The sequence below is a fragment of the Leiobunum rupestre genome, chromosome 7 (genome assembly GCF_980474605.1).
Source record: "Leiobunum rupestre chromosome 7, qqLeiRupe1.1.hap1, whole genome shotgun sequence".
Lineage (NCBI taxonomy): Eukaryota > Metazoa > Arthropoda > Arachnida > Opiliones > Sclerosomatidae > Leiobunum > Leiobunum rupestre.
In genome coordinates this window covers 59833292-59850664 of record NC_143390.1, presented here as the reverse complement: position 1 = coordinate 59850664, position 17373 = coordinate 59833292, and the positions used below count along the sequence as shown (strand labels likewise).

General features: G+C 37.6%; 3 pseudogenes; all 3 read left to right on the top strand.

Annotated features, from left to right (window-relative positions):
- Positions 1-788: 788 nt before the first annotated feature.
- Positions 789-1966, top strand: LOC149937602 (small subunit ribosomal RNA; annotated as a pseudogene).
- A 697-nt stretch (positions 1967-2663) lies between these two features.
- LOC149937601 (5.8S ribosomal RNA) lies at positions 2664-2812 on the top strand (annotated as a pseudogene).
- A 3166-nt stretch (positions 2813-5978) lies between these two features.
- Positions 5979-6594, top strand: LOC149937600 (large subunit ribosomal RNA; annotated as a pseudogene; the record flags this gene model as incomplete).
- Between the last annotated feature and the right edge of the window lie 10779 nt (positions 6595-17373).

Here is a 17373-nt window from a genome sequence, read left to right as displayed (position 1 = left end):
TTAAATTGGTGAATTTTTGATCAATTTGAACAAAATGGGTGGGTTACACTTCGGGATCTCTCCTTGTCAGTGAAACGTTTATAATTTCATGAACTAAAAATTTGTTCTAAAAGAAATTTCATTAACAAAAACAAAAGTTATTGTTATTTCTACAAAACAATGCACGTGTTTTATACGTTAATTTACAAATGTTTTATTTTAAGTGTATCTATTGGTTGTAAATAGAGTGGGTTATATGCCTTTGGATAGATGTGAAGGTTGTTTAGGCTTAGGTATTTTGATTAGTTCAGTGACCTGCCTTTGGTAGAAATTCAAGTGTACGAGCAATAGCAAGTATGTAGATTTATAGAAAAGTTTAACAATCCTAATGAACAAAATAAAGTTAAAATTGACATTGATTCGTTCTATCCTTACGCTAATAGTTAAAAGAGTTATAAAAACATTTACGAATTATTGCGTAAGTTATCTTCCCCGTCTCCGTAGCCAACCTGACGTTACAATAATTAAATGTCCCGTTTAATTAATGTTTTCCTCGTCGAAATATTTTTATGTCACGGGATTTAAATATTTTTACGTCAATAATCGAAATCGACATTTTCGTGGCCAATTTAGAGAAACGGCTCCATTTTTTTTCAAGTACCATTTGTAGTGAAGTCAAACTGGTAATCAGTCAGATTTGCTTGCGTAACAGCTAGCTCACATACGTCCTCCTAGGAGGTGTGTTGAAGTATGAGCACCGTTTCGCGAATAGATGTCGGCCTCCTTTCAGGCCATTTCCTCACACTATCGATACGACTGATTTCGGCGGCGGAAATACGCCGCCATTGTTGTATTGTTATGATGGTTTTCCAAAAGCGTATATTAAAGTTCTTGCGGTTAAAAAGCTCGTAGTTGAATTTCAGTTACAGACAGAACATCCTGGCGGTTTTCCTTCGGTGCTCTTGATTGAGTGTCGTTGGTGCACGCCAAGTTTACTTTGAAAAAAATGGAGTGCTCAAAGCAGGCGTCCCGCCTGAATAATGGTGCATGGAATAATGAAAGAGGACTTCAAGTTCTATTGTGTTGTTTTTCGGAACACGAGGTAATGATTAAAAGGGACAGACGGGGGCATTCGAATTGCGACGCTAGACGTTAAATTCTTGGACCGTCGCAAGACGAACTACAGCGAAAGAATTTGCGAAGAATGTTTTCATTAATCACGAACGAAAGTTCTAACCATAAATGATGCCAACCAGCGATACGCCTGAGTTACTCAATTGACTTGGCGGGCAGCTTCCGGGGAACCAAAGTTCGTGGATTCCGGGGAAAGTACGGTTGCAAAGCTGAAACTTAAAGGAATTGACGGAAGGGCACCACCCGGAGTGGAGCCTGCGGCGTAATTTGACTTAACATGGGAAAACTTAACTGGCCCAGACACCGGAAGGATTGACAGATTAAGAGCTCTTTCTTCATTCGGTGTATGGCCGTTCTTAGTTGGTGGAGCGATTTGTCTGGTTAATTCCGATAACGAACGAGACTAGCCTAATAAGTAGGCGACTGATCACTTGTGTCGGTCTTCCTTCTTAGAGGGACAAGCGGCGTCGAGCCGCACGAGACAGAGCAATAACAGGTCTGTGATGTCCTTAGATGTCCGCGCCGCACGCGCGCTACACTGAAGGAATCAACGTGTGGCTACCCCTGTCCGGCAGGACTGGGTAATCCGATGAACCTCCTTCGTGATAATGATAGGGGCTTGTAACTGTCCCCCTTGAACGAGGAATTCCCAGTAAGCGCGAGTCATAAGCTCGTGTTGATTACGTCCCTGCCTTTTGTACACACCGCCCGTCGATACTACCGATTGAATGATTTAGTGAGGTCTTCGGACTGGTGCTCGGAGCGGCTTTCGGGTCGCACCGCCGTACCGGAAAGGTGACCAAACTTGATCATTTAGAGGAAGTAAAAGTCGTAACAAGGTTTCCGATCGATACTGCGGTTATGATAACGTTAACCGGAGCCGAAAAGGTTTTTCTCGATTAGGCTAAATAAACGTTTCACCTCGTAAAATTCCAGGTTTCGTAGGAGTTTTGGCGGAGGCGGGTGCTATGTAAAAAGTAGTAACCGTTGGTTTCGGAACTCCCAAAAAGTTAGTACACAATTCACCGATTGCAGTGCGTTGAAGAACGATGCCGAGAAAGGACGGACGCGTTGCAGTTGGAAGCCGACCCGATCGAGCCGGTACCGACTAACGCCCGCGTCGAAGATGCTTCGAGTGTCGCCGAAACCACGCGAGTGTGACTAGGGTTCCTCTTGATCCTACGACGGTCCGATCTCAATTGCGTTTTTCTTCTCTTTCTCGGAGCGAGAGAACGAGAGCGCCGTGGTCGTTTGCGCGCTACTTTCAAAACGATCGCCCCGTGCAATTCGGTAACGACTTTCTTATACTCTAAAATAAAAAAAAACTCCACGAACGACGAAGTGCGCTTCGTTCGTGGAGTGGGAACTCGTCGTGTCAGAGCGTAAGTACGCCGTAAGGTTCGGGCCACGATTTAAGGCGTAGTGGCAGCTCGATGGGTTCTTTTTATCCGTATTACTTCCACCAAAGAGCGTCCGTCGATTCGCGACGACAGCTTTCGCTTTTTTCTCTTCTTTATTTCAAGGGTTCTTATATTGCAAAAATTATATGCGACTGTAAGCGGTGGATCACTCGGTTCGTGGGTCGATGAAGAACTTGGTGAGAGACTTGGTGTGAATTCCAGGACACATTGAGCACTTATCTTTCGAACGCACATTGCAACCTCGGGTCTTTCCCGAAATTTCACCTGTCTGAGGGTCGGATTACTGACCACTGCGTTTTTTTTTCCTTCAGGGAAAATTCGGGCTTCGGTGATCGTTTCCGCGGCTTCCGAGGATCGGTTTAAAGACCGCTAGACGCATCCAACCTTTCCTATCGGGGAAATTGGCGCACCGTACTCACCTCTTCCTTCAACGCCTCAGGATATTGAGAGAACATATGGATCTCTATTCTCCGCCGTCTCGCCAATTGATCTGGTACCATACAAGAAAAAATCCTTGAAATACGATACCTTCCTCTCAATTTCGAGGGAGGAATTGAACGCATCTCTAAGAAGACAAGGCGCTTCTTCGGCCGGTCCTGATTGTCTTGTCAGGAAGGATTTGTTCAAAATTCAGAAAGATGACCTCCGGTTATTGTTTAACATTTTTCTTTACACTCTAGATTTACCGGCAGACCTAAAGAAATGTTGGACAATCTTGATTCCTAAGGACGGCGATCTTGGTCTCGTTTCGAATTGGCGTCCAATCACGATTTTATCGATCCTAGTAAGACTTTTCCACAATATCCTCGCTGCTCGTTTACGTGGAAGCCTTAGGTTAAATACCGCTCAGCAAGCTTTCATCGAAGCAGACGTACTAATGGCAAATGAAATTCTTATTGATTATGACATTAATATATCAAAAAAGAAACGAAAAAGAATCTAGAGCTCTCAGTCACTTCCTTGGACTTGGCTAAAGCGTTCGACTCCATCGGTCATGATAGCGTGGAACAGGCTTTGAAACGCCTTTCTCTGGAGCCTGAAATGATAAACTATGTTATTCATACTTACCGTGGGTCGACTACAACTATTTCTTGTGCCTCTGGTCAGATTATCGGGTTGAATCGTACTCGGGGCGTGAAGCAAGGTGATCCTTTATCGCCAATAATATTCAACGCTGTGATGGATGAGCTTATCGAACTAATGCCAGACGAGATTGGGGTTGAGATCGGAGGAACGTACTTTAATATCATCTCTTCATCTGTTTTGCTGACGATATTAACCTTCTCTCTGAGTCGGAATTTGGAATGATGGAATTGTTAAGCATAACAGGGGTCAAGGGGTCTAAAGATCAATGTCAATAAGTGTCACTGCCTATTTTTCCGAAAATTTACGGACACTGGTAAAATTGTAGTCCATATGCATCATGTGTTCGAATTAAATGGCGAATTCATCAAAACGATTATGATAAATACGATGTTCAAGTAGCTGGGCGTCATTTATGGTCATGACAGGAAAAGATGTCCTCAGCTTGCCAAACTCTAAATTCCCATTTTCATGCTCGCAGGTAGCGGATAAAAATTGTCAAAATTCGCATCCGCTACTCGCAAGCGTGAAAATAAAGCTAAAATATCTGTTTGAAACAGATCGACGCGGAAAGTGAAAAAGTGTGTAGCGGAGGCGGATTTTGTCAATTTTTACCCGCTACCAGCGAGCATGAAAATGGGGCTTAAGACTTGTTGAATAAACTCCATCGGTCTAAGCTGTTTCCGAATCAAAAACTTGTGCTGTTGAAGATGATTCTCATACTTAAATTCGTGCATTCTTGGTCCCTGTCTAATAATAGTAAGGCAGTTTTGAGAAGATTTGATTTGAAAGTTATGGCTGTTGTTAAGAAGATCTGTCGTATACCACACTATCCACCTGACGCTTTCTTTTACACAAGTATCTTGTTTCGCCGTCAATATGCCCATAACGATTTTAAATCGGACTCGTGCCTTGGCTGATAATCCATCCCCTATTATTCGTCTTATGGCTAACAGTTCTTTCGTGGAAATGCATACATCAAGGGTGCAAAAGTTAATTCCCGATGTTGTTGTAATTAATGATCAGGTTAAATCTAATGTTCGTAAGAAGCAGAAAATGAAGTTTTTAAGCTCTGTTTATGGTACTGGCCTGGGTCAGCGTGATCAATACGTTAGCAATAATTGGCTTGGGAATAATGTAAAGCTTAAGGATAGTAGAATGTATCTAAAAATGTTAAAATTCCGAATAAACATGCTGCCGTGTCGCGGGGCTCCAGCGAATCGTAACGGGAATAGGAAATGTCGTAAAGATTGCGCTCGTATCGAATCATTGTCACACATTTCGCAAGCCGGTCCTTGTGTGCATGGTAAAAGGATCGAACGTCATGATAAAGTTCTAGCCTTAATACATAAAAATAGTACCAGTCCTTTGTGAGAAGTTAAACGCGAGCCTAGAGTTGAATACATTGATCCCGTTACTTCTCATCGAGATGTATATAAACCTGACCTTCTCTGTATAGGGGATAAGGAGGTTTTAGTCTGTGATGTTGTGATATGCTGGGAGACGCCTCACTCTCTTAATAGTAGTTATCAATACAAGGCCGCAACTTATATCGTACCTCCCTTTGTTAATTCGATTCAAACTATGTACCCGAACAAATAGGATAGGAGTATAGGTAATTTTATAATTATATTTATTAATAACGGTGGTAGTTTTTATCATGGTTGTACTCACTTTTTCTATTAAAAGTTTTGGCTGAGTAAGGTTGTTCTAATGATTTTAGATATAATATTTATACAGTTTTGTATGTATTTATTATTTATTTATTTTTTGGGGTAATACGCCGTGATTATAATATTTGGCCGTTCGTATTTAAATTTTTTTGTGCAATTTGAACTTAATCAGGAGATATCTTCGGTGTTAATTTGTGTTATAGTCACTTTTTGGGCCTAAAAAAACTTTTGGGGACTCTAATGATAATGTTTGCCGCATATATATATTTTTTTCAATTTAGTGTTGACGTTTTAGCGTTTAACTTTTATTGTTAGAGTTGGCAAGTAATGTTGTTAATAATGCTTAGTTCCTTGACAAACCAGCTAAGTTAATATATCAAGGTCATGTCCATTAAGATTTTGAATAATTTTTTACACAAACCATGTTAGTAATTTTTAATGTAGCTGTACAATCGCTTAAGGTTGTCAGTTTGGTTTGAAGAGCTATGTAATTGATCTAATTGTGCGTTGTTACTTAGTCTCACTACGTGTACCTTCGTAAATTTAAATTGTACTACAATAAAGAATTTATATAGCACAATGCCTCGTCATCTATTTAGTGACTTACATGAATGGATTAACGAGATTACCACTGTCCCTATCTATTATCTAGCGAAACGACAGCCATGGGAAAGGGCTTAGCAAAAACAGCGGGGAAAGAAGACCCTGTTGAGTCTGACTTTAGTCTGACTCTGTGAAGAAACATGAGAGGTGTAGCATAAGTGGGAGGTCGCTTGCGGCCGCCGGTGAAATACTACTACTGTCATCGTTTCTTTACTTAATCGGTGAAGCGGATAGCGAACCGAAAGGTTCAACTTTCTAGCACTAAGCGCCGGGTTCTCGCAGTTCGGCGCGATCTGCACCGAGGACAGTGTCAGGCGGGGAGTTTGAATGGGGCGTTACATATGTCAAAAGGTAACGCATGAGTCATTAGGCGAGCTCAGCGAGGACAGAAACCTCGCGTAGAGCATAAGGGCAAATGCTGGCTTGATCTTGATTTTCAGTATGAATACGGACCGCGAAAGCGGGGCCTATCGATCCTATTGACTTTAAGAGTTTTAAGCAAGAGGTGTCAGAAAAGTTACCACAGGGATAACTGGCTTGTGGCGGCGAAGCGTTCATAGCGACGTCGCTTTTTGATCCTTCGATGTCGGCTCTTCTTATCATTGCGAAGCAGAATTCGCCAAGCGTTGGATTGTTCACACACTAAAAGGGAACGTGAGCTGGGTTTAGACCGTCGTGAGACAGGTTGGTTTTACCCTACTCAGTACGAGAGGAACCGCCCCTAGTAGCATGAGCAGTCCGTTTTTGGTTGGCAAAGAGTCGGCTAGTTGGGAGGCAGTCGCAGTTGGCGAAGTGACATATAAATTACAAAGCCCAACTCATTCGGAATTTTCGCCGACTATAAAACCACATACATCCCGACTTTTAATTTTTATATTATTTTAAACTGAATTAAACTTACCAAAATTTAAATAATTAATAAAAGCATGATATATTTAATAATTATTTATTAAATTACTTAGAAATAAATATGATTATGAGGTTAAAATAATGATCTTTATGACGTCGACGTTTTGTAGTTGGCCAACACATGGCCTACAGCAATTCCATTTTTTTTAAATTTACTTCAAATTTAAGTGATAGCTCGTTACTATTTATGAACAAAAATTCACATCATATTTAATTTTAATAAATTAATTAAGTAAAGAAAATATTTATTTGAAATTTACTAAAATAGTAGCTTCATGATAGCTATATATATTCAGTCATTTAACAGATGTCTCTTAACGCGTCGTTTTTTAAATTTAAAATAGTAAAAATTAATAACTTTCAAAATAATTGTAAAGTGATAAAACTTTTAATTTTCAAACAAAATAATATTTTTCTAACTTACAAATTGAAAACTCATAATTATTTTATTAAAACGGTATAGCTGTTCATTCTCCCGGGTATTTTTTCAAAGTCACCCCATCACACACGTCAGTCCCAAAAATTTCCATATCTCTCGGAATACTTTCACAGAAAGACAACCAGTTTATTTCTCGGTCGGAGTCTCGGGCAAAAGTTAGGCCTAACTACAACCTCGTGGTTTAGTATTTTTCAACTTAAGCCTAACTACAACCTCGTGGTTTTGCATTTTCAACTTATTTTATTCATTTTAAGATTAAATGTAAAAGGAAAACAACAAAATTAAAGGTAAACAAATATTTATATCATTTAAGGTTTGAAAATATTCCATGTTATTTAATATTTGTTTTATATTAGCTAAGTGGCTGATTTGGCTAAGGCTTTGTCACTTTGGACAAAAACAATTATTGAATTTATTTTAATTATTACATTTAATTTATTTCTGATTTATTTAGCTAAAATTATACCGAGGGGCTAACCACTCTTAGAAAATCTGTACACCGGATTACGCTTAGATTACCACTGCCAAAGGCAGAGACTTCAAAGATTACGTGTAGTCCAATTAGTACAGTCAAAGGTACGGCTCTGTACACCGACTACGTGGAGTGATCAGCCCCTCGAATTATACTCAATCTTTTGTCTCTAAATTAAGGTTTTTTTACTTTACATTTCCAGTTTACTGCTCTCTAGTTTTGAACCCAGAAAGTAAAATTAAAATTTATTTTGATAAAAATAGACTTAAGTTTTGGTAATTTCATAATACTCTTTTATTTTGTAGATCAAAATGGTTGTGATCATTCAGTCCCCGAAGGAGTAAAGAATATAGAAGCTCATACATGTATTGAAACCTAAAATTTCCAGATCACGTTTTTGAGAACACTTTTAAAGTTTATTGCTAAATTTGTTCAATTGTTATAATTCCAATTTTTTTTTAGATCAACATTTTCACATGACCATAGAAAATAGTTTGCGTCAGTCATTCAAACAATATCACTCTGCTGTGGAGTCCACACACAAAAACTGCAGTTCGTACTAACATAATTGATAACTCTAATGTTGGAGATTCTTCAGACATGGAACGTAATTTAAAAAATGATAATATCAAATTATTAACTTGTTAATACAACTTTCTTTTAAGTAGATCAAAATATTACACAATGTGATAGCCCCACCGCCTTGTATTGAAATTTTGTTGGCTAGTTACCAATGGAAAATACTCATTAAAAAGTCTCAAGTTAAATGAGGTGTTTGTTGGTAAGAAATAAAGTAATTATTAAATTATTATATAATTTCTGTTTTCAGGCGCTGTCCAAAAAATTATAGAGCAAATGAAAAAATTTTAAATAATTAAAATTCAAAATTGAGTGAAATATGCAAAAGATAGAGAAAGAGGCCGAGAAAAAAGTAACAAATAATCAAATGCATTTGATGAACTAATTAAATTGTATTTAATAAAATAAAACTCGTTTTTAAATATCAATTTGTTTAAATTATTATTGTTAAGCATATATCATGTTAATTTAAAATATTAATGTTGGGCAAATATTCAAATCGATGGTATCCCAACTAATAACCATAAGTTGGCCAACTGTTTGATAAATCCTAAAAAACAGTCGTTTTTAGTCATCTCCAACGGAAAACCGACTGCATTTCGACTATTTATCCTATAATTGGCCAACATCATTTATCCAACTGTTTTACCGGCAGTCGGCCAGGTGGGACATTTTGACGCTAAAATCACTGGTTTCCCGACTGTGTCGGCCAACTGTTTTTCCAACACAGTCGGGCCAGTGGTTTTGTGCTACTAGGGGCAGGTTCAGACACTTGGTACATGTGCTCGGTCGAGCGGCCAGTGGTGCGAAGCTACCATCCGTAGGATTATGACTGAACGCGTCTAAGTCAGAATCCTGTCTAGTCGCTGCAATGATATCGTTCGTGCCTTTGGTGTTTGTTGGCTAGGCTAGTCGAGATGGGTTTCGGCGCGGTCACGGCGAAAAAGCCTTCTTAAAATAAGCATTGCAAAGCTTGCAGAGTTTCGCGGCTTTGGCTTGTTGATTTTATCTTCGGAGAAACGTTATGGCACGACTTAGGTACCGTGGTGTTGTACTTAATACAGCAGCCACCATACTGCGATTTATTGAAACTCATCCTCTGACCGAAACATGTAACGTTTAACCTTATATCATTATTAAAAAGTTTTTATAGTGTACAGAAAAACGTTGTTTTTTATTCCAATACATACGTGAATTTATACACTAGACTGGAGTCCTAAGATAATATATAAAATATCACAGTATAAAATAAAGCTTAAGGTGAACCGTTCAATGAGAGTAGTGAATAATAAACTTAAAAAGTTAAATTGAAACATGTTGCATCGGTTCAGGCGACCACCACCAGATGTCGACTGCTCCGCTGCAGACTTCTCGCCCGAGTTTAATTTTTTGTTTATGACGTCAGTCGGACAGAATATAAAGGTTTGTTCCCCATGTGAGAAGGAGAGACGAGAAAGCACGGAGTCAGTACTTAGATAGGAACTCGGGCGAAAAATATTAATTTAGAATAAATTCAACTTAGAAGAAATGTATAGTCGAAGTCTGTATGACAAGTTGGAAATCGATGGACTTGTTTATATTGTAAGTGTAAATAATTTTTGTTAAAAAATATCATAAATAAAAGATTTATTTATTGTAACCCGTTCGCCTTTATAAATTACGATAAGCCTAGAGAAAATATTAGAGCCGTAAAATTATATGTAACGAGCGTTATCGGTTGTTTCGATTATTTTCTTGAAAATAGAAACAGGTAACGGTTACAATGTACAGGTCCAAAATGAACTTTAAAACAGCGAACCTTCCCTAACATTCGGAGAATTCAACGCAAATCTTACTTTTGGAATTCCAAATTCAATATATAAAATAGAACAGTATGAAATAAAGCTTTAGGCGAACCACTCAGTGAGAGTAATGAATAATAAACTTAAAAAGTTAAATTGAAACATGTACAGGTCCAAAATGAACTTTAAAAACAGTGAACCTTCCCCAACTTTCGGAGAATACACCCAAAATCTTACTTTTGGAAATACAAATTCACTAAACTATTCACGGAACACATTTGAGCTGTAAGTCCACCATTCAGTGAGAGTGAAGATGAATACGAGTCAAAATAGACTTTGATCAAACATATGGTCTTCCTACCTCTGTAAAAGACACATTAAAAAAATCGAATTAAAATCATTAAAAAAATCAAACAGTTTTTTAATAAAATACTTACTCTTATGATATATTATCAGCGATACTAGAGATTACTATGTTATAATCTTTAACGTTTGTGTAGAACGCATTCTGGACTTTATGGTGACCGATTCCAAACTATCGAGTAATGGCGTCGTACAAAAGAAAATACAAACTGGGCTACCAGATATTTTAAAAGGACTTTAGATCAGCTTTTTCGCAGTAATTGTAGAAATAATTCATCAAAGGAAAATAATGGAAAAAAAATTAAGAAAATAATATAAAAAATATAAAAATTAAGAACAGATAAAATTAATTAAATAATTAAGTAGTTTTGATTTAACACGTAATTCCATTAATTCATTCACGTTAAATAAACTCGTAAATTTAAATAATAATATTCATAATAAAATTAATATTTTGTGGTTCATTTATCATTATCAGCTCAAATACAAATACAGGGGAAACAAATTATAATTAATTGCTGATAAACGCGCCTCTAGATAGCATTGATGGACGAAAAATATCCATATTGGTGAACTTTTGGTCAATTTGAACAAAATGGTTGGTTAACACTTCGGGATGTCTTCTTGTCAGTGAAACGTTTATAAATTCGACCCTATTTTAAAAATAAAATTGTTTTTACTCTATTAGTGAGCATACACTTCGCTTTCTTCGTGAACTAAAAATTTGTTCAAAACGAAATTTCATAAATAAAACAAACGTTTTGTGGCCAATTTAGAGAAACGGCTCCATTTGTTTTCCAAGTACCATTTGTAGTGAAGTCAAACTGGTAATCAGTCAGATTTGCTTGCGTAACAGTTAGCTCACATACGTCCTCCTAGGAGGTGCGTTGTAGTATGAGCACCATTTCGCGAATAGATGGCGGTCACCTTTCAGGCCATTTCCTCACACTATCGATACGACCGATTTCGGCGGCTGAAATATGCCGTCATGGTTGTGAGCGAATCGAGAAAAATTATCGGTGACTACGGCGCTCGCGTCAAGCGAAGCCTTTTGCCGAGTAAGTTGCGATGGTTTTCCAAAAACCGTCGGACGACCGCAAATGTTTTTCTGAACACGCTGCGCTTTTAGCGCTCGTTTTAGAATTTTTTAGCGGTACTAACGAAGTTTCACGTTGTTACCTGGTTGATCCTGCCAGTAGTCATATGCTTGTCTCAAAGACTAAGCAATGCATGTCTAAGTACGTGCCGAAATAAGGTGAACCCGCGAATGGCTCATTAAATCAGTTATGCTTTCTTAGATTGTACTTTTTTACTTGGATAACTGTAGTAATTCTAAAACTGATACATGCAGCAGAGCTCCGACCTTCGGGAACGAGCGCTTTTATTAGACCAAGACTAGTCGGGCTTCGGCCCGTTTACCATGGCGACATTCGATAACTTTGGGCAAATCGCACGATCTTGTATCAGTGATGTTTCTTTCAAGTGTCTGCCTTATCAACTTTCGATGGTAGGCTACGCGCCTACCATGGTCGTTACGGGTAACGGGGAAACAGGGTTCGATTTCGGAGGCGAAGCCTGAGAAACAGCTACCACATCCAAGGAAGGCAGCAGGCGCGCAAATTACCCACTCCCGGCACGGAGAGGTAGTGACGAAAACAAACAATACGGGACTCTTTTGAGAACCCGTAATTGGAATGAGTACACTCTAAATCCGTTAACGAGGATCCATTGGAGGGTGAGTCTGCATGGTGCCAGCAACCGCGGTAAATCCAGCTTCAATAGCGTATATTAAAGTCGTTGCGGTTAAAAAGCTCGTAGTTGAATCTCAGTTACAGAAGGGCGGTCCGCTTCGGCGACTACTGCCTGGCCCGAACATACTGGCGGTTTTCCTTCGGTGCTCTTGATTGAGTGACGTCGGTGCCCGCCACGTTTACTAATAAAAATTGGAGTGCTCAATGCAGGCGTCCCACTTATGCTACACCTCTCATGTCTCTTCACAGAGTCAGACTAAAGTCAAGCTCAACAGGGTCTTCTTTCCCCGCAGTTTTTGCCAAGCCCGTTCCCTTGGCTTTGGTATCGCTAGATAGTAGATGACGAATCTAAATATTATTTATTTTACATTTAAATGGCCCAATGTTAACGGCTAGGATTTGGAAGGTCAGTTTACAAAAATAAGATTACCGAGCTTCCTATAATACTCCGAGGCAAAAAATGTTTAAAAAACAAATATTGTAAAGATAAAAATATAATTATATACAACGGAGTTAAAATACAGGTTTAATCCAGGTACAACGCCAGAGCCCTTAATTAACCTGAGATAGCAGGGAATACTAATTTCCTTGTAACAAGGACTACCTCGGGGGAATGTAACCAATATACAGGGTCTTTTTTTTCTCGGAAAAGTGTTTTTTTTTCAAAAACTATTTATAGTACCGATTTCAAATTTGGAAGGTCAATTCTCTATACCGGGGGGCATCAGTTTGAGAAATTTGAGCGTTTTCGGTAATGTTTTTCACCAATTTTGAAAAATTATTTTTCGACCACTAGGTGCGAGATAAAAAATTTCTATTATAAAGTTGTAGGCCGTCATCGAAAACCCTTAAAAATTGTTCACTCGACGAAAAACAACTTATTTATCAGTGAAAATTCGAGCTTGAAAAATTTACAAGTTGGTGAAGCCAAATTACGATTGTTTGAAACGATAATTGAAAAGGGAAGTCTAATACAAACGTAGTAGAGTTTTCACACTTGAAAAAATGTACACGTTTGGTTTTTAAATGCAGATATTTTATTCACATAAATTTTTACAAAACATTTTCAATAATATCACCATTGGCTGCAACACAGGTTTGTGCGCGGACAATTAAGTTCTCAAACGCTTTCTCTACCATTTCTGGTGTGACGTCTCGGCAAGCACTGATTATTCGTCTAATGAGTTCCTCCCTAGTTTCAATGGGCGTGGCGTATACCTTTGCTTTAACGAATCCCCAGAGAAAATAATCCAGCGGTGTTAGGTCAGGTGACCTTGCTGGCCAATGCACTGGACCATTTCTCCCTATCCACCTTTCAGGAAACTCGTTGTTGAGGTGCTCAGTTACTTGCCGGGAAAAATGCGGAGGGGCGCCATCTTGCTGAAACCACAACTGACGTCTTTCAGCCAATGGAAGGTCGTCGATTGCGTCACTCAGTTCGTTCTGTAGAAAATGTAAATACCTTTGGCCGTTGAGGTTCGTCGGCAGGAAAAAGGGACCAATCAAACGGTTTCCAACAAGTCCAACCCAAACATTGACCCGTTCAAATTGAACCTGGTGATGATATTCAAAACCCCAATGTGGGTTGATGTCAGACCAGAGATGGCTGTTTTGATGATTAAAGGGCCCATCTCTAGAAAATGACGCTTCGTCGGAGAACAAAACATGGCGCAAAAATTGTCTATCTTCTTGGACAGCATTTAGTAACCAGTTGCTAAATTCATAACGTCTTTGATGGTATCCGTCAATTAGTCCTTGGTGGAGCGTAGCTCTGTATGGGTGATAGCGATTCTTACGAAGAAATTTCCACACACGATTTGCAGAACAACCCAAATCAGCAGCGGCGTTAGCGCAACTGTGACGAGGATATGCCACAAAGTACGCGAGTACATTGTTCTCGAAGTCTAAATCCGGTTGACCCAATCCGCGAAACCTAGGTTGCAAGTTACCAAATTGATTGAAATCGTGAATTGCTCGTCTTACTGTATTTACAGATGGTGCTCCATTTGGATGTCTTTCTGCGAAGATTTCAGTCACTCTTCTAAGGTTTTGCGCTGCTTCTCCATAGTAAATGGCAACTATCTCGGTACGCTCAGCTACTGAATAACGAGGCATTGTTCGAAATATTATCAAACACTGATAATAATCTCCCAAAGTTTTCCTTTAAATACCCAATGCATGTTTAGGATTGACCTATAGCCTCGTGTTTTTTAAATCCGGTCGTTTTTTTAACCAAAGTTTCAACTGGATTAGGTAATTCGGTTTCAATTATCGTTTCAAACAATCGTAATTTGGCTTCACCAACTTGTAAATTTTTCAAGCTCGAATTTTCACTGATAAATAAATTGTTTTTCGTCGAGTGAACAATTTTTAAGGGTTTTCGATGACGGCCTACAACTTTATAATAGAAATTTTTTATCTCGCACCTAGTGGTCGAAAAATAATTTTTCAAAATTGGTGAAAAACATTACCGAAAACGCTCAAATTTCTCAAACTGATGTCCCCCGGTATAGAGAATTGACCTTCCAAATTTGAAATCGGTACTATAAATAGTTTTTGAAAAAAAACACTTTTCCGAGCAAAAAAAAAAGACTCTGTATAAACCATTTCTAAAAACTAAAGTGAGGGATAAATTATTATACAAAGAAAAGGGAAAACTAAACTATAAATTTATAAACTACAATACACATAAATGTTCAAAATAAAATAATCACAATATTAATAATAAAAAAACAATTCTAAAAAATATTATTCAGTGGCTAACCCATTCTTCCACCGACACCAGTATAAACAGCACGCATAAAAGAATCGTAGATGCGAATAGTCTGTTCTAACATTATTTGAACGCATTTAATTTTGAAACCTTTTTAAGGCCTACGACATCACAAAATGTTTTGTTCAATTTACATAAGAGACCTCGAGCAGACATTATAAATGCGTAATATGACAATACTCTATTGGGATAGTGGAGCGCTATGCATTCCCTAAATTCAATCGTATCATAGGTGCTGGCTTTTTCTCTATACCTGTCATTAAAAACAATTAGGGGTCTCCCAGCAGGTACCCACATCACGTGGGGGATTTTGAGAGCCGGCAAAGCGTGGGGGATTTAGAGAGCTGGCAGAGTGTGGGGGATTGTCCTCTAGTTTTATCTTAATTTCTTTTTTAAGAGCATCATTTTTCATTTTATTTATTACTTAAGCGCGGATGAAACCAAAATAATAACGACCTTTGCACTAAGGACTTTCATTTTGAAATATTTTCCAATTTTAACAATGTTACATAACTAGCTAATTCCTTTGTTTTTTACGAATTTTAACCGCTTCTTTTAAGGAAATTAAATAAGTCGTTATGCATATTCAACTTGGCTTTTAATTTTAATTTTTTATGGGGCTTTGCTACGTTTATTGCCAATTTAATGTTTGGTCCACCAGTGGTTCAGATGCGAAAATTTTCAAAAGGCACTCTAAATTCAATAAAAGTAGATTTCCTTTGTTAGGCCTTAATAAATTGTAAAGGACATTATGGGTTTATAGTGAAGTTACGTAATGAGTGAATTTTTAAAAATTTGGCTGGCCCACAAGGGGGCCAAATACCTAAGTTAACTAATAAAATTTGAATTCGAAATAAGACAACATGTTATGAGCATATGAAGAGCATGTTATCTAAATAAAATTTATCCCTCTAAGAAAGATTTACTATAGATTTTTGTTAGTTATTTCGGATAATTATTTCGATTTTTTAAAATAATCGGCGGCTTTTAATTTCGACTCATTGTACATTTTAAACTTAAAAGGGGTTTTTGTTGTGAAATATAACTTGCGCTTTCCTGTGTACAACTTGGTTTTGAAAAAACTCAATGTATTTATAAAAAAACAAGTTTAAAATTGGCCCACTGGGGGACCAAACCAAGAAAACATTTTAAAAAGGGTAAGCATTGCTTAAAACGCTTTTAAATGAAGCCTAAGCTACAAGCTTTGTTAATATCCTCAAATATTATTATAATTTCTTTTTTGAAAGCATTTTTCATCTTTTTATTAATTATTTTAGCCGAAAACGATATAAGTTTAAAGGTTACGTAAGTTAAGGTTTTGGATAACTTCTACATTGAAAATTAAGTTATAAACATAATAAAACATGGCACAAGTGATGGAAGAAGGGGTGGGAACAGAGGTGAAAGAAGATGTTACTTCTGTCGTCAACCGGGTCACATAAAAAAACTACCCTATAAAGAACAAGAACATCCTCCACAAATGGAAGAAAACAATAGCAGAAAATAAAGCACGGTCAAGAGACCCACGTAAGTTACATTTTCCATTCTAACCAAAAAGCCCAATATAGAATAGAAGTATGATTACTTATGGTAATAGAATGTGCATTTAATAACTATTTCCAGGTAATTCGAATGAAGAAATGGATGAAGAAAAACTACTGGAGGACGAAACTTGCTAATAAACAATAACATGCTAATAAAATTAATAAATTAAAGAATGAAAGATTTAAATGGTTTACTATAGAAAATAAGCGTTCATTATTTTAAACACAAAATTTAAAGCACGGTAACACAAAGGTCTCCATTTTCGAGATATATATATATTTTCCCAATTGGCCTCTTGTTGAATAAGATTATATTTCTTAATCTTATACCCAATTATTGGGTAATAAGGAAATATAATACGAAGTACGAAAACTATTCCTAACTTTTCAACTTACACAATTTCGACCACACACTCAATGATATCACAGTTTTCTATATTTAGCTGCAATTTCCAATCGACTATAGCAAGCTTTTCCCATTGTTATTCAAACAGGCTGAATTTTTCTTGGGGAATATTTTTTTAAGAATTGCTGTGTCTTTGATCGTGCTCTTAGTCTGATTCAATACGTAAGTTGGAGAAAATCTTGACATGCTAATCCAAGTGTTTAAATTGCTTGGTATTCGAATAACTATTTGCTTGTAAGTCTACAGCATTAATCGACAAAGCAAGCCATTTTAAGTTCTTTCACCTTCCGTGATTCGTAAATTAATTCCTCTGACAGCGCGCAGATCTTTTTAATTTTTGGAATTCGTATACACGAAAAGGGGTTTTCATTATTTTCGTGTCTTTTCGTTTGCTTGTGGTCGATCAAATCTGACTTATGGGCTCTTACTGTAACTGTGTACTTTGGACGGTTGACCTGGTACA